Source organism: Triticum urartu, chromosome 2, assembly GCF_003073215.2.
Source record: "Triticum urartu cultivar G1812 chromosome 2, Tu2.1, whole genome shotgun sequence".
NCBI classification, from domain to species: domain Eukaryota; kingdom Viridiplantae; phylum Streptophyta; class Magnoliopsida; order Poales; family Poaceae; genus Triticum; species Triticum urartu.
Window position 1 is genome coordinate 531,608,364 of NC_053023.1, and position 25,614 is coordinate 531,633,977.

At 44.1% G+C, this 25,614-nt stretch overlaps 1 long non-coding RNA gene across 1 annotated transcript; it reads left to right on the top strand.

Moving 5' to 3' along the window:
• The first annotated feature begins 5,872 nt into the window (after positions 1-5,872).
• LOC125541783 lies at positions 5,873-10,618 on the top strand. Its single transcript, XR_007297644.1, has 3 exons — positions 5,873-6,022; positions 6,105-6,365; positions 10,258-10,618. It is a non-coding gene; the product is annotated as an uncharacterized LOC125541783 (long non-coding RNA).
• Positions 10,619-25,614: the final 14,996 nt, after the last annotated feature.

Here is a 25,614-nt window from a genome sequence, read left to right on the forward strand (position 1 = left end):
GGCTTTCCTAAAAAAAGGTTGACGCACAAGCACTGACTGTTGGATGTCCATCCAACGGCCGTCGTGCTTCTTCAATCTCTGCTCTTCCTGCTCCAGCCGCTCAAACAAGCGCCGGCGGGACTGCCTGCTCCCTCCTCCTCGCGGCCGGCTGTGCTGCCGCGCAGGCCTCACCGCCCGACCGTACTCCCATCGCTGGCCTAGCCATCCCTCTAATCACCCACACCTGCTGTTATTCTCCGGCGACGGCAGGCGAACCAGTAAACCCTCGTCCAGTCGTACTCCCCTCCATGTGGAAACAACTGCCGAGTCTTCCCTGCCTCCGTGTCGTCCCCTTCCTAGGCCTCGCCGTCGTCCACCGCCCTGGTGCTCTCGGCGCGGCGTGGTCAACGTGGTCAAGGAACGACTTCCATCGGACGTGGACTGTACGTTGAGAGGCTGACAGCTGGGTCCACAGCCGCAGCAAGGAAGTGCCTCCTTATTACGCGGAAAATAATGATTCCTCCACCTGACAGCTGGGACCCACCGGACGGGCCACTGTATTTCACGAAAAAATGTTTCCCCCTGACTGCTGGGACCCACCAGCTACATCTTCGCACGCAAGGAAGTGCGTCCGGGCAAAAAAAACGATTCGCCCCCTGACTGTTGGGACCCACCAGCTACATCTTCGCAGGCAAGGAAGTGCCTGACAGTCGGGACCCACCTGGTCGAAGCATACGTAGCGTTATCATTCTGGTCACGAACGTGTATGTACATACTGGTCGATGTAGAGGCGCGCACGTGTCGTAGTAGAGGCGCGCATGTAGCATGTACACGTACGTACAACGGCCAGGGTGCAATAAAGAAAATACGGCCACGTATGTGTACATACGGGCGGGGTCTCGAACGCCTACTCGCGCATACGTACGGCCAGGGCTCGTGTACATTGCTGGGTCGGAACAGAGAAACATCGTCGTCGTCGTGTTCATGGGGAGGCAACGGAATGCGTCGTGTTCATCGGGAGGGCTTGGACGGAACAGGCGATGGAAACGAGGCCTGGTGTACCGCAGAACGGAGGAAACGGCCTTGTGTTCGACCGGCCATGTTTGAAACGGGATCCTGTTGATCAGGAGGGGTTTGGCGTACCGCAAAACGGAGGAAACGGACCTCCTACGGTCGAAACGGGGGTCCTGTTGGTCGGGAGGGGTGTGGCGTACCGCAAAACGGACGAAACAGACTTGTGTTGGAGTGTTACGGTCGAAACAGGGGTCCTGTTCATCAGGAGGGATGTGGCGTACCGCAAAACGGGACTCCACGGGATACTGTTCATCTCCACCATCGACCCCCTCCAGCCTCCACGAGCTACTGTTCATCCACCATCGACCTCCTCCAGCCTCCACCTGCGACTGTTCATCCACGGGCTCTTGTTCATCCAGCCTCCACCGCGCGCTACTTCACCGGCTACTGTTCAACCAGCCCTCTCCACGGGCTCCTGTTCAACCACCCCTCCACGGGCTACTGTTCATCCTGCCCTCCACCGTCTACTGTTCATCCTGCCCTCCACGGGGTGGTCCTATTCATCCAGCCCTCCACGGGGTCCTGTTCATCCAGCCCCAACCGGCTCGATCGATCGGGGTCCTGTTCATCCAGAGGCAACACCACGAGGTCATGTTCATCCACCCCCACCGGGAACTGTTCATCCAACCCCCCCACCCCGCAACGCTCACTGTTCATCCAGAGGCAGCATCGATCGGCTTCAGTTAGCAGCAGTAGCGAAGGAATCGCTCGATCGGGTTCAGTTAACAGCCATCGATCGATCGCTCGGGTTCAGTAACACGTAGCCTGCAGTGCAATCGCTCGGGTTCAGTTAGAGCCCAACGCCTTGCTCGGGTTCAGTTAGAGCCAACGCCTCGCACACACGCGCGTATGTGTACGAGAGAAACGCGCATCGCTCGGCCCCCGACCTCCCACCGTAACCGGGAACTCCCCGAAATTTTCCTCCCCCTCGCTTCTACCACGGTTTTTTCCGTCATGGACGGCACAAAGAATGTCATGCAGCCGCGTCTCCGGCCCGCCCAGGACGAAAAGCCCATTTTCTGTCATGATTTTTTGTCATAGAAGTAGGAGCCCACCACATCTATGATGATACCGGGGTTTGTCACAATTATCATCATAGAAGTGTCATATGTATGACAGAAACAAATTTCGTTCGGCCCAAAATGTCACGGATGTGTCTTTTTTTTGTAGTGGAGGTGGCGGTAGCCCCCGGGCACTCGAGGAAACGGGCCTAGGATTTCCAGCCCCCAGACTGTGAACGGCCATGAGAGCGGGATGGTCTGGAGGCCCTGGGCGGGCTGGTGGATCTACTTGGCATGGAATTGACAGGCATCGCAGGATCTCACCAGCTCGGTGGCATCATTGAGCGTCGTGGGCTAGTAGAACCCGCCGCGGAACGCCTTCCCCATGAGCTGGGTGCGTGATGAAGCGTGATGCCTACAGTCCCCGCCATGTATGTAAGCCAGCAGCTCGCATCCCTGCTCACTGGAGATGCATCATAGAGAGACATCGTTTGGTCGCTTCCGATAAAGCTCGTTGTCCTGGATGCAGTATGCGATGGCCTGGCGGGCCACACGTTCCGCGTCTTCCTCCTTCTCCGGCAGGGTTCCTTGGAGCAGGTACGCCTTGAACTCCTCGGTCTAGCACCCCTCCTGAGGTTCCAGCGCGAGGAGCAGGTGGGCTCCCGAGCTCGGGCCGCAAGCTGGGGCGCTTGATAACCCACAAGTATAGGGCATCGCAACAGTTTTCAAGGGTAGAGTATTCAACCCAAATTTATAGATTCGACATAAGGGGAGCCAAAGAATATTTGAAGGTATTAGCAGCTGAGTTGTCAATTGTAGGATCGAAAGTATGTCTAGAGGGGGGGGATGATTAGACTACTTGACCAAATAAAAACTTAGCCTTTTCCCAATTTTAGTTCTTGGCAGATTTTAGCTATCTTAGGACAAGTCAAGCAATCATCACACGTTTCAAGCAAGCATGCAAGAGTGTATTGGCAGCGGAAAGTAAAGCATGCAACTTGCAAGAATGTAAAGGGAAGGGTTTGAAGAATTCAAACGCTATTGGAGACACGGATGTTTTTCCCGTGGTTCGGATAGGTGGTGCTATCCTACATCCACGTTGATGGAGACTTCAACCCACGAAGGGTAACGGTTGCGCGAGTCCACGGAGGGCTCCACCCACGAAGGGTCCACGAAGAAGCAACCTTGTCTATTCCATCATGGCCATCGCCCACGAAGGACTTCACGAAGTAGGCGATCTACAAGCAGAATCCCCACTTAGTACAGGCGAGGGCTAGCAATTTAGATTGAGAAGCGGCCAGCTAGAGAGCAACAATGATCATAACCATGCATTATGCGTAAGTAACATTGGACACTAGCACGAGTAGGATATGAACACCATGAACATAAACATTATAGAGGCTATGTTGGTTTTGACTCAACTACATGCATGATCATGTACGAAGTCAAGCCACTTGAACATTCAGAGGAGGATACCATATCATCATACTACATCACAATCATCTTAACGCTATGCTGATATCCAAGATAAATCATTATTAACTCCCAGCTACTTATGCATGGCATGAGAAACTATAATCTCTAATTGTCATTGCAAACATGTTTAATCATAATGGGCTGAAGCCTGGATACTAGGTTAAACATATTTTCACAGACAGAACAAGTCGAGTTCATACCAGTTTCTCTTTGCCACGGCCAGTTCATTGAATGTCGTCATTATTGCCTTTCACTTGCACGACCGAATGATATGAAAATAATAATAGTACAAGAGTGCCATGGACTAAGCTGGAATCTGCAAAACATTTTATTCAACAGGAGAAGACAAGGTAAAATGGGCTCTTTATTAGTTCAACAATTATTCATATGAGAGCCACTCAACATTTTCATCGTGGTCTTCTCTTCGGTACAAGTCGAATAAAAAGAAAAGAAATTCAGAGAAACACACTGAGATATTTTTGGAGTTTTTGGTTTTCTTTAACAAGCAAAAAGGGAAAAGCAAAAACGAGAAAAAATATTTACACGGAAAAGCTCCCAACAAGCAAAAGAAGAATAAGGAAATCTTTTTGGTTTTTTTTAGTACAAGTACTAAGCATGCATAGAAAGTAAATTAACTACAACTATTTTTTTGTTATTTATAAAGTTTTTCAAACACATAAGAAGAAAGCAAGAAAATAGATCTAAGCATGGATGATACAATGAAAAAGTGTGAACACCGACAAATGGAATAAGTGGACATGAATGTAAGGTCGGTGGAAACACGTACTCCCCCAAGATTAGGCTTTTGGCCTAACTTGGTAGTCGATCAGTAGCCAGGAGGTTAGTATGGATCCTGAGGAGCAGGCATCCGCTCATCCCACTGCTGAGGCTCCTCCGCAGCCTCTGCAGTAGCGTGAGCGTTCCGATAGGTAATGATGTCTGCAAGCATAATCCTATATCCGCCCTGGCAACAGGATCAAACAAAGCAGGAGCAGGCAATGGAATAACATCATGAGTCCTCACACTAAAAACCAGGTTATATAGAACTATCGGGGCTACCCGCGCATTTGTGCGGCTAGACTATTTATTTATAATTAGATTTGCTTTGACTTTTGACTTACTTTGTGCATTTAACATTGTGATGTGACATTTTAGCATTCATTAAATATTTTAATATGAATTATTTTTCTTTGTATGTTTTCATTTTTTCCATTATATGTAAATTAAATATGATTGATTTACGGTAAAGATTTTTAATGTATTTGCGAGTGTGTTTTAGAAGGTATTAAGTATTGTTTTTTATCTTGCGAACCAACCTGTGGTTGGTGTGTGTTTAGTGGGAGCAGACGTACCGTCCACTACGAAGACGTCTGTGACAACTTTTTCAATCTCAAGATGATGTGCCGACTCGGTCTCTCGAAGATGCTCATACGTATAGGGTGTGCGTGCCTGCATTCATAAGGGTGAATGTATATACGTATATATTAGCGTTTGTGTGTGTATTGTGTTACAAAAATATTGTCTTTTTTATATAGAATTCAGAACGGAACCTATGACCATGTGAAGTTATGTTTCAGAGATCTGCACATTTGTGTGGCTAGATTTTTTTTAATTAATGTTTGGCTTTGTTTCGACACTTGACTTAATTTGGAAATTTAACATTATCATGTTATATTTTAACAATCATAAAAGACATTGGAAGGAAATGATTTTTCTTATGTGTTCTTTCTCTATTACATGAAAATTATGTATGATAGATTTAATTTATTTGACCCCTAAAAAAAGATTTGATTTATTTGTGAGTGTCTTTTAGAATGTTAGAAGTATTCCCTTTTTCATGTAGAACTGTACGTCTATCTAAAGTTTATAAGTTGATTCCCATGTGTACTTTGTTCCTAGACTGGACGAAAATATCGTTTATACACAAAAGACTGGACCAAAATTAGCATGTGCTTTGACCGTGCTAGTTTTGGTTGGTTTTTAAGCACACAGCCTTAATTTTGTAACTGGTCGAACCAATATTTCCCTAGGGGTCTCTAGCGCAGCTCTTCTCCCCTTCTTTTCTGAGACGGGCACCACCGCATGCGCCCGTCACTGGCTGCCTCGCAGCGGCGTACCGCCGCCAACCATAGCTTAAGCGGAGGGAAGATGTACGCCGCAGCTTCTCTCCCGACCTCTATTGCCGAATGGATTTGGGGGAGCCTACACAGGTAATTTTTTTTGCATCTCACATTGAGTTAAATTTCATCTCAGATTAGAAATTGTTGGGTAAAATCTCCATGCCACAACCACGCTCAAGATTTATTAAAGAAGATACTTAAATCTCCATGCTGCAGGCAATTTTTCATGGAGCTGAGATATAATAGAGATTGAGATTTGGGGACTATTCATTATAGGGATTAGAGATTGGATTGTGATCTTCTGGAAGTATGTGGCATGAGAGAGATGATGCTAGATTCAATAGAGCTCATATCCATTGCCAAATGAAGAAGGTACGATCTGTATTTTTTGCGGCCTCACCGCTTATTATCTTCTCAGACTTCATACCAATGGACTGTTTCCTCTTCCACACAGTTCTTTTAAAAGGATATTCTTCGGCATGAGCATATCGCTTCCGATTAGCTTGCGGCGGCCTGCTGTGCTAAGATTCTCGCTGGATCCGCTGAATATCTTCCGGCAAGGAGGGCACGCGGTGGCGCGGCCGGACGGAGAAGCCGGCACAGTTGAGCTGCCGCGAAGTGAACCAAGGAGCCGACGACCTGCATGGAGCAGCGCGGCGCAACAAACACAAAGGAGCGGAAGACGGATTCATTAGTGCCGCAAGTAGCAGCGCAGGTTTGGCCTTCAACTATGTTGCCTAGTCTAGGACCTAGTGGAGCTAGCTATGCGTGTGGCCCAAATACATTTTTTCTAAAAAAATAATTTTGGTCGGATCGGTTGAGGGTTAATGAGAAAAATAAATTAAGCTTTTGGTCTGTGACTCACCATCATATACTTGTTCGTGATATAATAATCTACGCCCTGGAGGCTCAATCCTTCTTTCGGTCTTTTTAAATTTCATTGTGGCTTCATATGAATCAATTCGTAGTCAAGCTATGAATTTTTTTTCATAGTATTCCAGATGGATTTCAAACTCAATCTTTTCAAATATTGTTGAGCATTTGTTTTCATATAATCTAGGCCATGCTAGTACATTTTAGTTTTAGCAAATGTTGTAGGCACATCAGAGCTTTGACCAACTACACAAATGCAATGCTAATTCTTACATTCTTCAGGAAATCGGTAACTGGTAGCTGCTCGGTCGGCTTGGGAGTAGTGATTAGTTGGTGAATCGGCCTATTGACTGGATTAATCGGTCGACCATTAATCGGTAGATTAAATAGGATTACCAACATATATCTAGTTTTTTATGTCTTATATACCCTACTCTCATGCTCTCAACTATGTAATATACCAATATATCATGTTTTTTCATCGAACTCTATCTATTGAGGAGCAAGAGGAGGATGGGAGGGGTTACAGGGTAAAATTTTGGGCTTCATTTGCCCACAAGTTAATGGGTCAACAGGGATTAATTGTCCTAACAACCTATTAATCGGTCTAACCAGCCATTTAATCGTCCTGGCAAGTTAATACAATGAATAGGTGCTATTCGATTCGGCCACCCTACAAGTAGTGATTAACTGGCATGTTAAATGATTAATCGGATGAATTCTTGAACAGTGAATTCTTATGAATGTTACTACTTAACACTTAAATTGATGAAGAACAAATGAATGTACTGCTCATTCTCTTCTGAATAGTATACGGATTGTTTAAAAACAAAATGTCATATTGTTCATACATATTGATCATTTATAAAAATGCGATAAATCTTTCTGTTCTCCGATACATTAAAATAATGAATATGTTGTATTCGCAAAGCTCACTAAGTAAACAACATCGACTCCTTGTTATGAGCATATACTCTTGCGGATTTCTGTGGATAAACTACTGTCACAAAAAGTTTCAGGAATAGGTCCTTCCTCTCTTGGGTCTTGTTTGGCGTACTTGATCTTCCAGTTGATCTGTGTCCTCAAATTTTACATCAGTACCTTTGGTCTTGGTGTTGTTAGACTTTTTAGTCAAACTTCATGCCATCCTTATGGCTACATAGATGATACTTTTATCTTTGGCGTTACAAACATCTGAGCCTTCATGTTCAACTTTTGTCCTTTTGTTTTTTGCATGAACACTTCTGGTACTTTTGGGCACTGCTTTTTCTGTTTTTCAGATCTACTATTTTTATTTTCTTCATCTTCCGAGTCTGGTAATACAACAGATCTTCCCCTCCTTTTCCCGCCATCGACACTTCTTGATGAGCTTTTATATTGATGCTCCTTCTGATGTATTATACTCCCATTGCTTTTCTCTTCTGGCTCCTCTTTCACAGTGACCAACTCACATACGTTTTTGCTAAATTCACATTTACTGATTTGTACCTGCAAAAATCACATAAATGGATGAATTAAGGGACAAATTTATGTAAAGAAAAGTTTGTATGGTGAAGTATTCAGTCACCTTTTTAACTGGCTCATTCAGTTTCTTTGTTTCTTGTTTTAACATGTCGTCCACTTCATCGTCCATCAAATCTTGTTGAGCACAATGGATCAAGAATTGTAAATAGCTGCTTCAATAGTTCCATATAAAAGAGTATAATAATTGGTGTTTAAATATATTTGATAGTTTAATAGACCATCACCTCTTCAACTTTATCCTCTAAGTATCGCTTCTCAAGCTTTTCATTAGGCACGAATATTATTTTTACTGCATAGTTTTGCATGCCAGAGAGAGGTTCTTATTGTTGAGTTTGAATCGAAAGATAAGTCTTTGTCCACATAATTCTTGTATAATCTTTGGGACTTCTTCAAATTTTCCATCTAAGGAACCCAACAGGAATGAGACTGATGTATTGAGCATTCTTTCAGCCCCGCAAATGTGATAGTACATAATGATGGCCAAATCAAGAGAATATGCTTACCTAGGTGTTACACCTTCTGGATACGTATCACAATTCTTGCAATAATTATTATGTGATTCTTTCGTAGCAATTTTGTTGTAAACATCACATGACATGTACCACCATTGAATATTTTCTTGTCATCGATCAATTGTAGGTATTGTTGTGAACACAATGTCCTGCAAGTTGATGAAGAAAAGTATAGCTCTTTAAAGGATATTTAGCCACTCATACAAATATGTCAAACACATCTGTAGGTCTTGGAGGCTTCTACAATATCGTATCTTAGAAGATTTTCTGATTCATTAACTCATCTGTTGGGTTGTCGTGCCTGATTCCAGTAAGTTCTCTTAAGGTTATCCTTCTGTAAAACATTTGATCTTCCAGTGTCCATTGAGTACTTTTATCTATCTCCATCATTTTTTTGAAGTTTCTTCAATGGAGTGGCTATAAATAAATGTTAGTAAATGAAGATATATTATGAACTTCTATAGGACCAGTACCTACAAATTATGCTTAATACCTGCCACGAAGTTCCCAAGTCTCGGGTATATCTAGATTGGTATGTACTCTTGTGGCGCTAGTTGACTTTAGGCACAGACCTATTTAATGAACAATAAATCAGTTAGATTTATTATCTTGGTGGTATGAAAAAAAGGAGATGTAAACATATTCAACTTACCGTTGAATTTTTGCACCATTGTTGAGGTAACAATAATAATTGTTTGATTGCCAATTACATCCTCACTTAAATGATGAGCTAATCTTCCCCATAATGATACTCTGATTTTATCATGCCTGAATAATTCATTCGAAAGTAATTAATGGTAATAACAAACATAAGTGGAAGAAAACTGTCTTTACCCTTCTGTGAAAAGTTGATGCATGGATATACACTTACTCTTGCATTAGAATTTCAATTGCACGTATATCTAAAGGTGTTTTCTTCTTTGTTATCCTTGATTGTATTGGCTTACTCTTGGTAAGTAAGCCAATAACATCTGCAAATTTGAAGATTAAAGACTTAAAAAGTTAGGAAGTTATTCATTTGGAATATATTAATACAACTACCAACAAATGGCTTTATAATTGAATTGACCACTTTGAAGTAAGAATATGACTATCAACATACCTGAGCATTGTTGGTCCTTTTCTAGCTGTTCTTGTAGGGTATCTTTGCTAGCAAACTTGAAGTAGTAATCTGGAAAATTATCCGATGCACCTTCCATCTCCTTTAATTTTGTATTGTATAAAAAATAATTTTAATTTCATTGTTGACTGGCCGATATTTTGTTGCATCTATAACTTTAAAATTGCTAAAAGCATATATAGAACCCTCGTTGATCTTTGCTCTGTTAGTGTCAATACGATTCTTCCAGATAGTAGCATGAACCGGATGACCCTTCAAAATTTAATGAAAGAAAATCTTAGTAGTAATTTTAAAAGTAGAACAATCCCATTGTTAATTATGTGAAGAAAATACCTGCTCATCCATCAAAATCATATCGATGCTTATAAGTTCATCAGTTGAAGGGTTGATCGAGTCCCACATTCTCATTACTTTGTCTTTAATATTCCATATCTGTCGTCTTGTGGTTAACTCACTCAACTTCGTGTACGCCATACAGATGTTGCCTTCAAAACAATTTTAAAAGGAGTGGTTCATATGATAATGCACTAATGAAATTTGGTTAGAAAGAAGTGTTCTAACTAATGGTCAATGAAGAGGAAAACATGGTGTTCATAAGCAGGTTGTGAAGACATGCAAGGACGGAAAGATCTAAACAGACCTCAAGATTTCAGTTATATATTACCCAAAATTGATGATGTTTCTGTCGATTTCTTCTTCCGTCGTTCGATGTGTTGGGCGTCCTGCCGTATGTCGCACCTTCGATTCGTTCCTGGCGTGTGTCGATATGTCGTTGTGTGGATCTCCCTTCTATCCTCATACGCGTGTTGTTGGTTGCTCTGGCGTTTGTTAATTCCCTGGATGTTCTGGTGTGTGTGTCCCAACCTTTATATTAGTCCAAATGTTGTTCAGTTTGAATTGGACACGGATGGGTGTCCGCTGAAAACTATTCTGTGTGCAATAGTATACGTCCATTCGTTGCCTAATATGTATCAATCCGTTTAGTTTCCTTCACGTGCAATAGTACACATCCCATCTGTGTGCAATAGTATATGTCCCTCCACGCGAATTTTTATGTGTCAGGACTCTTGCTAGTCTTTTTTACCTGATGGGTCTTGCTTCCTTCTTATTAATTACATCGGAACCCCCACACGTAGACTGATTGGCCTTTGCCCGATTGATTTTTTCTATTGTTAATAATGTCGAGCGTGGCCATCTCATGTGTTTCTATTTAACATATCTCAACCGTCCAATATATTAACTTTGTATAGATAAATCTTAACCGTTCGTTTTCTATCGTTTTAAGTATATAATAGATAGGGATGTGAGGAGATTTGAAATCGGTAAAATGGTGGTGATCCATGGTTGCACGGTCTAGGTAAACTTTGGTCAGAGGGAAATCATGAGGGCGTATCTCAACGTCGAAGTGAGCCGCCAAACGAGTACCAAAAATCCCACCATGTATTTTGCCTTGAGATTTATTAAGATGGAGGCGACGAGCCATGATAGGTCCCAAGCTATGTGTGTTGTCGCCCTCCAATGCGCGACATAAAACAACAAGGTCTGGTGAACTAAGTGCACCCACCTTGTCCCTAGCAAGCAAGCATTTGGTAATAAAAAGTGCAAAGTAACGAACAGCGGGAAAATGTAAGCCAATGGCAGTGATGGCTGACACTTCTCTCTCATCACCCACTGTCAGAGTGCGATAAAAGGCCTCAAACTCGGCCGGCCTATGCTCAACCAAGCTCCCATCAGATGGTATCATGCATATGTCACAAAACTTAGTAAGTGGTATCTGATGGTTTCAGCATATAAATCAAAGCTCACTTCAGGAGGATTATTTCTAGGCAAGAAAGTAAAGCTCTGAACAAAGATGTTTATGAGGATGTGGTGCTGGTCACACTCATCTGCGATGAAGTCGGTGAGGCCGGCATTGGCAATATATTGCGTGAACTCCTCAAGAATTCCAGCTTCTTGCAGGAATGGGGTGTGCGGCCATTTGCACGGCCGTACCTCTGCCAACCTCCGAGGGTGGAGATCACTATCAGAAGACTACCCAATAACACCCTTGGAGTTCTTCTTCCAGCCAAACTTCCTGAAGATATTCATGTTCGCGTATAATTTTCTGAAATAAAAATTTTGGGGTGACAAAAATTTGTCAACAAAACTTTATAAGATTGATAGCAACTACTCATAGGGATACATAGAAGCCATAGCAAGCATTCAAACTACTTAGAACACTAGGAATTTAACATACAAGCACATCTACAGCAGCACCAAGAGTAGCTAATTATTCAAAGTATAAACCACTAAAACAAAAACTAATTGGACAAACAGTGGAGTCACATACCAAGCAACAATCCCTCAAAACAGTTTCGGAAACGGAGCTCCGAGCAAAGAGATCGAAATCCGCGGGTTTGAGCTCAAGAACACGGGAGAGAGAGCAATGAAGATTTTTCTGGAGGTAAGTGATGATGTGGGATGAAGAGGTAAGTGAGGGGGCCCACGTGGGGACCACAACCCACCAGGGCGCGCCTGGGAGTGCTAGCGTGCCCAGGTGGGTTGTGCCCACCTGGTGTACCTCCCTCTGATGTTTATTGCATCAAAAATTCTCAAATATTCAAAAAAAAATCATATTAAATTTTCAAGGCATTCTGAGAACTTTTATTTTTGGGTCATTTTTTATTGCACGGGAAATTCAGAAAACAGACAAAACATGGCATTTTATTTTATTTAACTGATAAAAACAGAGAATAAAAAGTAGGGACCAAAAGTAGTGCTTACTAAATTCATCAACTTCATACCGTTCAAAAATGATCCATTAATAATGTTGATCAAGTCTTATTAACAACCACTTTCGACTAGTATGAAACCGAAGAACTTTCGTAAATCACTAAGTTACCTCAATGGGGATATGCATTTCCCCAACAATAAGCATTTCATATTTCTTTTTGACAGTAGGTAGAGGTATTTGAAAACTTCCAATAGTGATTGTCAGAGATTTTTCAATAACATTAATACCATTCACTTAGAATTGTTTCTTCGGAAAGTGCAATGTATGCTCATTGCCATTAATATGAAAAGTGACTTTGCTTTCGTTGCAATCAATAACAGCCCCTGCAGTATTCAAGAAGGGTCTACCAAGGATAATCGACATGTTGTCGTCCTCGGGCATCTCAAGTATAACAAAGTCAGTCAAAATAGTAACATTAGCAACAACAACGGGCACATCCTCACAGATACTGATAGGTATGGCAGTTGATTTGTCAGCCATTTGCAAAGATATTTCAGTAGGTGTGAGTTTATTCAAGTCAAGTCTTTTATATAAAGATAAAGGCATAACACTAACACCAACTCCTAAATCACACAAAGCAGTTTTCACATAATTCTTTTTGATGGAGCAAGCTATAGTTGGTATTCCCGGATCTCCAAGTTTTTTAGGTACTCCATCTTCAAAAGTGTAATTAGAAAGCATAGTGTAGATTTTAGCTTCCTGTATTTTTCTCTTATTTGTGATGATGTCTTTCATATACTTTGCATAAGGAGGCATTTTCAAGATATCAGTCAAGCGAGTACGCAAAAAGACTGGCCTCAGCATGTCAGCTAAGCGTTCAAATTCTTCATCATCATTCTTTTTAGTTGACTTAGGTGGAAAAGGAATAGGTTTTTGAACCCATGGTTCTCTTCCTTTAACATGTTTTCTAGCAATGAAGTCTCTTTTATCATACCTTTTATTTTTAGGTTGTGGGTTATCAAGATCAACAGGTGGTTCTATCTCAACATCATTGTCTGGTTCTTTATCATTGGTTGGTTGAGAGTCTTCATGAACCTCATCATTATCTTTTTCATTATTGTTAGGTGAGTGTTCATTACCAGATTAAGTTTCAACATCAGAGATAGAAACTTCATTATCATTGTCAGGAGGTTTTTCTATTTCAGGTTCACTAGGAGTGTGCAAAGTCCTATCATTTTCTTTTTCTTTTTCTTCCTAGAAGGACTAGGTGCACTAGTGTTAGCTCTTCGTGGATCTTGTTCAATTGTTTTAGGGTGTCCCTCAGGATAAAGTGGTTCCTGAGTCATTTTACCTCCTCAAGTTGCAACTCTAATAGCAAAGTCATGCATATTATGATTCATTTCATCAAGCAATTCTCTTTGAGATTTAGCAACTTGATCTAATTGAGTTTGAGTCATAGAAGCATGTTTTCCAACACCTCTAACATCATTTGATATTCTAAATAACAAGTCACTCAAACGAGCAATCATATCAGAATTATATTTCAATTGTTTCATAACATTTGCATTGAAGTGATCTTGTTTTCTAATGTAGTTTTCAAACTCATAAAGGCATTGACTAGGATGCATATTGTGAGGATTATCATTATCATTAAACTTCATAAGAGAATTCACCTCTACCACCTTAGGCATTGGTGGTGTATTAAGCCCATGTATTTCTTCAATAGGAGGTAAATTTCTAACATCCCCAGCTTTAATACCTTTTTCCTTCATAGATTTCTTTGCCTCTTGCATATCTTCGAGACTGAGATATAATATACCCCTCTTCTTCGGAGTGGGTTTAGGCGGTGGTTCAGGAATAGTCCAATCATCATAATTTTTCAATATGTTATTCAATAATTCTTCAGCTTGTCCAACAGCCCGTTCCCTGAAAACACAATCAGCACAGCTATCTAGCAAGTCCCTATAAGCATCGGTTAGTCCATTATAGAAGATATCAAGTATTTCATTTTTCTTAAGAGGATGATCAGGCAAAGCATTAAGTAACTAGCAAAGCCTCCCCCAAGCTTGTGGGAGACTCTCTTCTTTAGTTTGAGCAAAATTAAATATTTCCTGTAAGGCAACTTGTTTCTTATGAGCAGGAAAATATTTTTCAGAGAGAAGTAATAAATCATATCCTGGGGACTACGCACACAAAGAGGAGCAAGAGTATTGTACCAAGCTTTAGTATCAACCTTTAATGAGAAAAGAAATAATTTGAGAATAAAGTAATAGTAAGTTTTCTCATCATGAGTAAAAAGGGTGGCTATGTCATTCAACTTAGTAAGATGTGCCACAACAGTTTCAGTTTCATAACCATGGAAAGGATTAGATTCAACCAGAGTAATTAGCTCTCGGTCGACAGAGAATTCATAATCTTTATCATCATAAAGATAGGTGAAGTAGCAAACTTAGGATCACATTTCATTCTAGCATTCAGAGATTTTTCTTTATACTTGTGTATTAATTTCTCTAGATCATCTCTATCATTGCAAGCAAGAACATCTCTAGTTGTTTCTTCACTCATAACAAAACCTTCCGGTACCTTAGGCAATTCATATCTAGGAAGGCTAGTTCTAGCAGGTGTTTCAGGAGTTTTTTCAAGCTCATCATCAGATTCAACAACATCATGTTGTATTACTCTAGCAATTTGTTTATCAAGAAATTCACCAAGTGGCACATCATCATTATCAAGCAAGGTACTAGCATCATCATAAGCATCATGCATAGTAGAAGTAGCATCATCAATAACTTGTGACATATCAGAATTAATAGCATGTGGTGGTGTTGCAAGTTTATTCATAACAGAAGGTGAATCTAAAGCAGAACTGGATGCCAGTTCCTTACCTCCCCTCGTCCTTGAGGGAAATATCTTAGTCTTAGGATCCTTCAGATTCTTCATAGTGATAATATGATAATAATCCCAAGTGACTCAACAAATATAGCTATGCTCCCCGGCAATGGCGCCAGAAAAAGGTCTTGATAACCCAGAAGTATAGGGGATTGCAATAGTTTTCGAGGGTAGAGTATTCAACCCAAATTTATAGATTCGACACAAGGGGAGCCAAAGAATATTTGAAGGTATTAGCAGCTGAGTGGTCAATTCAACCACACCTGGAGATTAATTATCTACAGCAAAGTGATTAGTAGCAAAGTAGTTTGATAGTTTTGATAGTAGTGACAGCAGCAATAGTAACAGTAACAGTGATAGCAGTAATTTTGTAGCAAGTGTAACAGTGATGATAGCAGTAGTAACTTAGCAGAAAAAATATGAAAAAGTTAGGCATTGGGTCAGTGACTTGTTGGATGATATTCATCATGTGACAGTTATAACCTAGGGCGATGCGGCACTAGCTCCAGTTCATCGATATAATGTAGGCATGTATTCCGTAAATAGTCATATGTGCTTTATTTAAAGAACTTGCAGGCCATCTTTTGTCCTACCCTCCCATGGTAGTGGGGTCCATATTGGAAACTAAGGGATATTAAGGCCTCCTTTTAATAGACAACCGGAACAAAGCATTAACACATAGTGAATACATGAACTCCTCAAACTACAATCATCACCGAGAGTGGGCCCCGTTGTTGTCACTCCGGGGTTGCCGGATCATAACACATAGTAGGTGACTATGACTTGCAAGATCGGATCTAGAACATGGATATAATGATGATAACATAAACGGTTCAGATCTAAAATCATGGCACCCGGGCCCAAAGTGTCAAGCATTAAGCATGGCAAAGTCATAGCAACATCAATCTAAGAACATAGTGGATACTAGGGATCAAGCCCTAACAAAACTAACACGGTTACATGATGAATCTCATCCAATTCCTCACCGACCAGTGAGCCTACGAAGGAATTTTCTCACTCCCGATGGGGAGCATCATGGAATTGGCGATGGAGAAGGGTTGGTGACGACAAAGAATGAAGACCCCCCTCTCCGAAGCCCCAAAAGGACTCCAAATCTGCCCTCCTGAGGATGAACAGGGCTTGGCGGCGGCTCCGTATCGTGGATCACGATAATTCTTTCTCCTTGATTTTTCTCTCTGAAAATAGGAATTTATAGTGTCAGGGTTGAGGTCTGCGGGGCCACCAGGTGGGTACAACCCACCTGGGCACGCCAGGAGAGGGGGGCACGCCCCGGTGGGTTGTGCCCACCCAGGGGCCCCTCTCCGGTATGTCTTGGATCCAGAAATTCTTATATATTATATAAAAATTCCTTGCAAAGTTTCGTTCCATTCCGAGAACTTTTATTTGTGCACAAAAACAACACCATGGTAGTTCTGCTGAAAACAGCGTAAGTCCGAGGTTAGTTTCATTCAAATAATGCAAACTAGAGTTCAAAACAAGATGAAAAGTGTGAGAAAAAGTAGACACGTCGGAGATGTATCAGGGCCTGAGAGGGGCGCTGGGGGGAGCTCCTTCTACGGCGACGCTGGTTCCGCGGCGGGGGAGCTGCCCATGGCTTGAAGAGCCTTTCCTCGAAGACGCCAAGCTCCTGAGGCAGGCGCCGAGACACCCTCTTGGCGATGTCATCTGCCTCCTTGTTCGTGACGTGTGGCACGTGTTGCAATTCCAGGCCCAAGAATTGTTTCTCAATTTTGCGTACCTCCTCGAGGTATGCCCCCATGTGCTCGTCCTTCGGCTTATACGCTTTGTTGGAGAAGTTGACGAGGAGCTAGGAGTCACCTCTGATGGCGAGGCACCTCACTCCCAACACCGCTGCAGCCTTGAGGCCGGCGATCAGGCCTTCGTATTCCGCGATGTTGTTGGAGACCTTCTCACCCTGCAGGAAGCAGAGCTGCACGACATAGTAGAGCTTGTCCTAGGTAGGCGAGATGAGCACGGGTCCAGCCCCCGCGCCCTGTCGTGCGAATGCACCGTCGAAGTACATGATCCAACCATCTGGTGCTTCGCTTCCCGATGAGAGGGAGCGGTCCTAACCTACTTCCAGGTCAGGAACGTCGGTCCATTCTGCCATGAAGTCGGCGAGGGCCGCACCCTTGATGACTCCTGTGGTGCTGAACTCCAATTGGAATGCCTGCAGTTTGATGTTCCATTCGGCGACCCTCCATGTGGCATTAGGGCTCTGGAGTACTCTCTCCAAAGGGTTAGCTGAGACGACCTTGATGGGGTGGCCTTGGAAGTAGTGGTGCAGCTTTCACGAGGCGACGAGGAGCGCGAGCGGGAGCTTTTGGGGCATGTCCGTGCATCACACAACACCGTGCTGACGAAGTACACTGGGTGCTCGACGAGGGTGGGGGCGTTGGTGGAGTCTTGCGCCTCCTGAGGCTGAGGGTCCCCAGGGGCCTTGTCGTCTGTTGGGGCAGCTGTGGCCTCAGGAGCCTCGCCCTTAGGAGTCTTGTTGTCTAGAGGATTGGTCGGAACCTCAGGAGCGTCGTGGACTGGCGGGGCGGTCGAGGCCTCAGGACCAGCGTCCTAAGGCCGCCGCGTCCCAACTGGGCGCGAGGTGCTTCCTCGCGAGCCCTTGATCGGGTGTTCCTCCCGAACCACCACCAGCGCCGTGCTGGCAGAGTGAGGCGTGGCGGCCAGGTATAACACCAAGGGCTTAAGGGGGCACGGTGCTACCATCACCGGTGGGCTGGTGAGGTACCTCTTGAGGTCTTGGAAGGCAGTGTTAGCCTCCAGAGTCCACTCGATTGGGCCTTTCTTCTTCATCAGCTTCAAGAATGGGAGGGCGTGCGCCCCCATCTTGGAGATAAAGCGCCCGAGCGAGGTTACGCAGCCCGCCAGCTTCTGCATCTCCTTGAGGGTATGTGGTGGTCTCATCCTTTCTATGGCCTTGACCTTCTTGGATTGGCCTCGATCCCCCTGTGCGACACCAAGAAGCCCGACAATTTGCCATATGGGACGCCAAACACACATTTTTCTGGGTTCAGCCGCAGTTTCACCTGGCGCAGGCTAGCGAATGTCTCATCCTAGTCCTCGATAACAGTTCTTGCTCCCGAGATTTCACCACTATGTCGTTGACGTATGCCTCCGCGTTCCTCCCGAGCTGCTGTCCTAGGGCGATATGCATCAACCGCTGGAAGGTTGCTCCCGCGTTGTGCAGCCCAAATGGCATGCGAGTTTAGTAGTACACCCCGCACGGGGTTAAAAAGGCGGTCTTCTCGACATCTTGCACCGCCATCTTGATTTAGTGGTAGCCCAAGAAGGCGTCCAGGAAGCACAGTAGATCTCACTCGGCGGTGGAGTCGACGATCTGGTCGATGCGTGGGAGAGGGAAAGGGTCTTGAGGGAGGGCCTTGTTGATGTTGGTGAAATCGACACACATGCGCTTCTTCTCGCCCTTCTTGGGGACGATGACTGGGTTCGCGAGCCAGTCTGGGTGTCGTACTTCCCGAATGACACCAGCCTCCAACAGCTTGCGGGTCTCCTAAGTGATGAATGACTACTTCTGCGGAGCTTGTCGTCGAGCCTTTTGCTTCACTGGTCGCACGTTGGGGCACACCATCAAGTGGTGCTCGATTACTCCACGTGGAACCCCGACCAGATCCACCGGCTTCCACGCAAACACATCCTTGTTCACGCGTAGGAAACTGACCAGCGCCTCTTCTTGGTCCGGGGGGAGGCCGACGCCTATGGTGAAGGTGGAGCCTGATGCCCCATCCTTGTCGATCAGCACCTACTTCATCTCGGCCCGGTCTTGAGAGAACAACTGCTTCTTCTTTGCCGGTGCAGCCCCCGGGGCCTCCGTGGCTCCCTCCTTGCTTGGTCGTGCAGCCGCCGCGGCTCTGAAGGCGTGCTTGAGGGTCGAGAGTGCATCCTTGGGGTCCCCGCCACGGTGAGGACGCCGCTCACTACAAAAAAATACACTTCCGAGATGATACGTGTTTGTCACAGAAGGTCACGTTTTCTGTCATGCATGTACATCCCATGACAAATTTATCGCAGAATCAAGATAGTCATACATGTGCTGTGTAGAAGTGTTCCATGACATTACCAAAATTATCATCACAGAAGTGTCCACTTCCATGACGATAAATCGCGCGTCACAGAAGTGCTTTCGTCAAGGGTGACCGACACGTGGCATCCACCGTAGCGAAACGCCGTTAAGCTATCGGGTCCAGTTTTGGATCCGATAACCCATTAACAGCCCGGACCAATGGGGATTTTCCACGTGTAAAATCATCATTGGCCGGAGGAAACACGTGTTACCTCACCGTTGGGACAGATGCCATCCACTCATTGGACAGGAGGCGCCTATGATAGGTCGACACGTGGCACGGCCCAACAGTGGCCCATTCCGGTGAAAAAGGCCGGCCCAGTAAAAAATATCAGTCCAACCCATATAAGGCCTACTTGTGTCAGGTCCATTTAAGCCCATGGCCCATACGAGATGTGCCAATTCGGCCCGTCAATGGCCCGTTAAAGATTTGACACCATTGCAGCCCATCGTCAGTTCAAGCCCGTTAACAGCCCGCTATATATTTGGGCTCAATATCGGCCCGATGAGATTTCGGCCTGTTAACGGCCCATTCAGTGGATGGCCCAATTTTCACAATGTACATCTTTCGGCCTTTTAGCGACCCATTTAAATATTGGGCTAATTTCCGGCCCGGTGTGTCTTTCAGCCTGTTGACAGCCCATAAATCAGTTGGGCCATTTGTAGTCGGACCTGAGTTTCGGCCTTTTAGCGACCCATTTAAGTATTTGGCCAATTTCCGGCCCGGTGTGTCTTTCAGCCTGGTAACGGCCCATATATCTGTTGGGCCATTTGTAGTCGGACCTGAGTTTTGGCCTTTTAGCGACCCATTTAATTGTTGGGCCAATTCCCGGCCCTGTGTGCCTTTCAGCCTGTTAACGGACCATAAATGAGTTGGGCCATTTGTAGTCAGACCTGAGTTTTGGCCTTTTAACGGCCCATGCCCTTCATGGTCCAATACCAGCCCGGTTTCTCTTTCGGCCTGCTAAAGGCCCACAACACAGTTGGGCATTTACAATACGACCCGACTTTCGGCCTCTTAGCAGCCCATGCTCTTCATGGTCCAGTACAAGCCCGCTGTCTCTTTCGGCCTGCTAAAGGCCCACAGTATAGTTGGGCCATATGTAGCCCGAACTTAGTAATGGCCTGTTAACGGCCCGTGAAATCAATTGTGCCCACCTGTTGCCCGCTTCGATGTCAGCCTGTTAACGACCCGGGAGTTAAGAGGGCCAACCATTAACTTTTGGCCTGGTAATGGCCCATTAACTTAATGGGCCCACTAAAGTTCGTACATGTCTTTAGGCCAAATTAGATAATTTGAGCCCATTACGACGAGCAATTATGCACAGGACCAAAACCGATCAAGCAAAGGTGCGGCATACAGGGAAAACGTTGCACATCCAGCATATATTACAGGAAATCACATCCACTGGGCAATCAAAGATTGATGCCAGTGCAAATAAATGAATAGAACCTAACGATCTACAACGTCATAGTCTGCAACCTCAGCACGGATGACGCCCATAAGCATGTGGGCAAGTTCTTACTGCTTTGCTACGCTGTCTCTGAAAACATTGATCAGTTGTTGCGTCGCACGACTCTGCACCTTTGATTCCTCCACCATTTCCATGATTCCTTCAGCCATTAATTGGTTCACAAACATACATTTTTTCCATTGCATTCGAGACAGAGGATACTGAACAGATTCAGATGGTGATTTTGGCAGGCTTGTATTATTGATAGTGGAGAGTGTCTCGACCACTACATCATAACATAAATTTGGAGGGGAACCAAACATATTAATCATGAGTTATTGGCATATTACCTGGCCTAAATTTATTGGAAAGAAACAATGGGGTTGCCTTGCTGTTTTCAGAGTTTGTCTTCTTATCTTCAGCAGCCTGCACCAAATTAAGACACTAGCATTGCTATCATTGGCCAAGCAGATAATAGGAAAGCAACATTGGCACAACGAACATTTGGGCAACTAGTCAACACCAAATTAACACAATATGGCACAACTATCATCAGCTAGGTAAGGTAATACGAAAGCAACATTGACACAATGAATGAATGGGCAACCAGAGCAGCACTACGATTCAGTAATGTGCATGATATGAGATAGTACACTCATGCAGCTCAGTATGCAAAACTACCAGGCAGTTTTCTTTACAAAAATCAACATTTGCGCCTTTAACATTTTGCTACAACTAGTTTGAGATCAGACAAAGGTTGGATTCATGCCGATTACCAAAATACATGCTAATGTTAAAATATAGTGATATACAACAGGTACTTACATCAGCATTGGAGCACAGAGAATTCCCGCAAGATGTTTTCCTCGAATACAATCCAAATGAAGGAACTCTTCTATCATTTAACCTTATTTGATAAAAGAGAGATGGGTAAGAAACATGTAGAAAATATGATCAGAATGCTATAAAATTTCATGATGCGAGGATACACACACGCTTCTTAGAATGGAGTTGACATTCTTTTGCTGGACTGGAGCGGACTAGTTCTTTGGCCACTAGAATTTGCTTATTATCAGTGGGAGTTGGGTTTCTTTGTGCTGGAGCAGTATCTATGAAAAATGGAGTTGTTTATTATCTCCTGGCGTTTGTATCTTTTGCAAAGACCTGGTTTGTAACCCTTCAGATTCTAACATAGCTGTCTTCCCCTTGCATGCCTTATATAGAAGAATGGTGCTTCAATTATAAAACATGCTATAGCAGATATGGAATAGGTACTAAAGAATAGAAAGGCATGACATATTGACATGTATTCCCTCCATCCGGAAATAAATGGATGGGTCTAGGTGTATTTCAGTTCTAGATACATCCAGTTTTATCCATTTCTACGACATGTAATCCGGACGGAGGGAGTACGATGTAAGAGCTAGGGATACGACGGGACAACACAGTAAAAAAACACTGAAAACCCACTGCAGAACCAAAGTAATCAAACCCACTGATATGAGATAGTACACTCATGCAGCTCAGGATGCAAAACTACCAGGCAGTTTTCCTTACAAAAATCAACATTGTGGCCTTTAATCATACATTTTGGTTGGATTCACGCCGATAATAAAATACATGCTGATGTAAAAATATAGTGATATACAACAGGTACTTACATCTGCATTGGAGTACAGAGAATTCCTACAAGAATCTTTCCTCACAGACGATACCAGTGCAGAAATTCTTCTATCTGTTAAGCTTATTTTCTAAAAGAGAGATGGGTAAGAAACATGTAGAAAATATGATCAGAATGCTATAAAATTTCATGATGCAAGGATACGCACACGCTTCTTAGAATGGAGTTGACATATTTTTGCTGGACTGGAGCGGACTAGTTCTTTGGCCACTAGAATCTGCTTATTATCAGTAGGAGTTGGGTTTCTCTGTGCTGGAGCAGTATCTATAAAAACTGGAGTTGGTTTATTATGTCCTGGCATTTGGATCTTTTGCAAAGACCTGGTTTGTAACCCTTCAGATTCTAACATAGTCGTCTTCCCCTTGCATGCCTTGTATAGAAGAATGGTGCTTCAGTTATAAAACATGCTACAGTAGAGAGATGGAATAGGTACTGAGGAATAGAAATGCATGACATATTGACATGTATTCCCTCCATCCGGAAAAAATGGATGGGTCTAGGCGTATTCAGTTCTAGATACATCCTTTTTTATCCATTTCGGCAACATGTAATCCGAATGGAGGGAGTATGGTGTAAGAGCTAGGAATACGACAGGACAACATAGTAAAAAAACACTAGTTGAATGTAAAACTGTATGCTAGCGAAATACGTACAGAAAAAACTAAGGCAGCATACACGTGTATGATTGGGAAACTAAGATGGCATTGCAACATAGCACTAGAACAACACTTCAATGTAAAAAAACATGGTATGGTAGACAGATGAAGTACGTACTGATGAATAACAATGCATAAGATATTCAGAAGCATGATGTCCAAATTAAGCAGATGGCATTGCGATAGAGTAGAATGACAATACTTGAATTTGAAAACATGTTATCATGAATGGAATAGGTACTGAAAAACAGGAAGGCATGACATATTTACATGCATGATCAGCATGCTAAGCACATGGCATTGCAACAGAGTAGATACACTCCATGACATTATATGCATGTTGTACCCATATCACGGGCCAAGTTAGAGCAAGGACCTTGTGGGTGAAGAGGATTCAACATCTTTCTGCAAATCTTTTGAAGAACTGCATTTACATGTTCCATCATATTGGGTATCATTGACATCAAGTTTATTGGCCTTTACATTGCTCCGTGAGGTTCTTGTGGATATATTAGTGTGTGCAATTATATCTGACATGCATGGAAGACAACTAGTAGTTATATTTATGTAATGAGTGTCTGTAGGAGATGACATAAATAGTAGGACTTGGGTTAACTAGCAGCAACAGGTCTCAAAACTAAATGGAGAACACAGATGAAAGCTACAGAATATGTATCGTTTGTACTCGAGATTAACTAGATGGCACACAAAAGTATTAAAGAAAAAAATAGGTAATACTAGAAGTGGTATAATACTATAATCACCAGCCTGTAGGATAGCATTGGCTGATGGATGATAACTATGGAACAGCGTTACCTAAAGAACAAGTATCTTAGCTGAACTATGGAACAACGTTAACTCCTGAACAAGACCCGTAAAAGATCAACATGACTATACAGTGAAATGTGATAATCTATTTTCCATGCTTAGATGAATAAAAAAGCCATAAATGTTGCACACAAGTAAGATGAGGGTACAACCTATCTGGCCGCCATCCATAGGAGTGAGCATCATGTGCTGACTTGTCGATGGCCCTGCAGTTGTTGTGGCTGTCCATGTCGGGCACGCGCATTCGATGCAGGGAATTCTTGAGTGGGGACTATAGCTCCCTTCTGGTGTATGCTTCCCTTGTTGGAGCAGCTGCGGTGAGTCGGAAGACGGTGTGGCTGAAGATGCAGATAACGCATAATGTTAAGAACGAGACATCTCTTTGATATGAAGAAATACACTAAGAGATCAACAGCAAGGTACGAGAGTGGTCACACGTCTGTTGACTGAGACTAAATTGGGGTCACACGATTTTATTTTATTTTGGTACTGTCCGATCTACGCAGGATGGCTTGATGGCCTTCTTGTGCCTCCCGGCTGTCACTGTTATGAATCTTCCCTGAAGAGCCAGCGACCAATGGCAGAGCAGCTTGCCTCCGCCGTCCGGGGCCCCGGCCAAAACCCCGCTCCCCGCCCCACCGCACTGCCGTGGTTGCGCCGCCCCCAGGCCAATCCACAATGACTCCCCGTCATCTAGATCCGGCGGCGGTAGTACCTTGAACCCACGCAACTCTAAGATAGCCATGTAAGCGCTGCTAGCGCGGCGAACTTGCGGCCCCGCACCCTCACGTTGGACACCAGCCAACTGACAGCCTAGGAGCTCCGCCGCCTCGATGGGTGCTGCTTCCCATTGGGAATTAATTGGCCCAGAATAAAAATTCTGACAACTGATGCCTAAATAAAGTGATTTGAGATGAGGGTGCGACCTATTTGGCGGCATGGTGAAGTAGGCAGGTCCAGCTGCCGAGTCGGTGAGGCAGGCGTGGTTGCGGTGGCCACCGGCGGCAGGGAAACAGCGATGTCGCGACGGTCGATGGCTACGGGGAAGCAGCGCCGGGACTCTGGACGGATCCGAAGTTGGAGCCGCTCCGGCACCGTGAACAACGGCGGGGGTGAATCGGCTCCGGTACGGTTCCCGCAGCCATCATCGAGGTAGCTCCAGCAGCACGGAGTAAGAGGCACACGACCTAGTGCACGGCGGCAAATGGACAGCGTCTCCGGCATTAGGGAGGAGGGCGGCTATGAAATTGGTGCGGTGGGGGCGCCATGGAGGAGGGGCTGAGGTTTCGTGGCTCGAGAGAATGGAGCTTCCGGGGAGAAGGTGATTTGGCGCCCACGAGGTATGAATGGGGGGGGATTGGGAGGGGAGTGGAACCATGTTTTACGGACGCATTTGTCTGAAATGTGAGGGGGAGTTACAGTTCTACCCCTACCTTTAGGCTTCTCGACTTGGGTCTGTGTACTGAGGGTCGGGGATAGTAGAGTAACTTTGCTTCTCCCCAAATAGTGGGCGGGAGCGATTTCGGGTGAGGAGGGCGTGTTTTGAAATATAGTGGGCGCGAGCGATTTCGGGCGAGGAGAACGTGTTTTGAAAAAC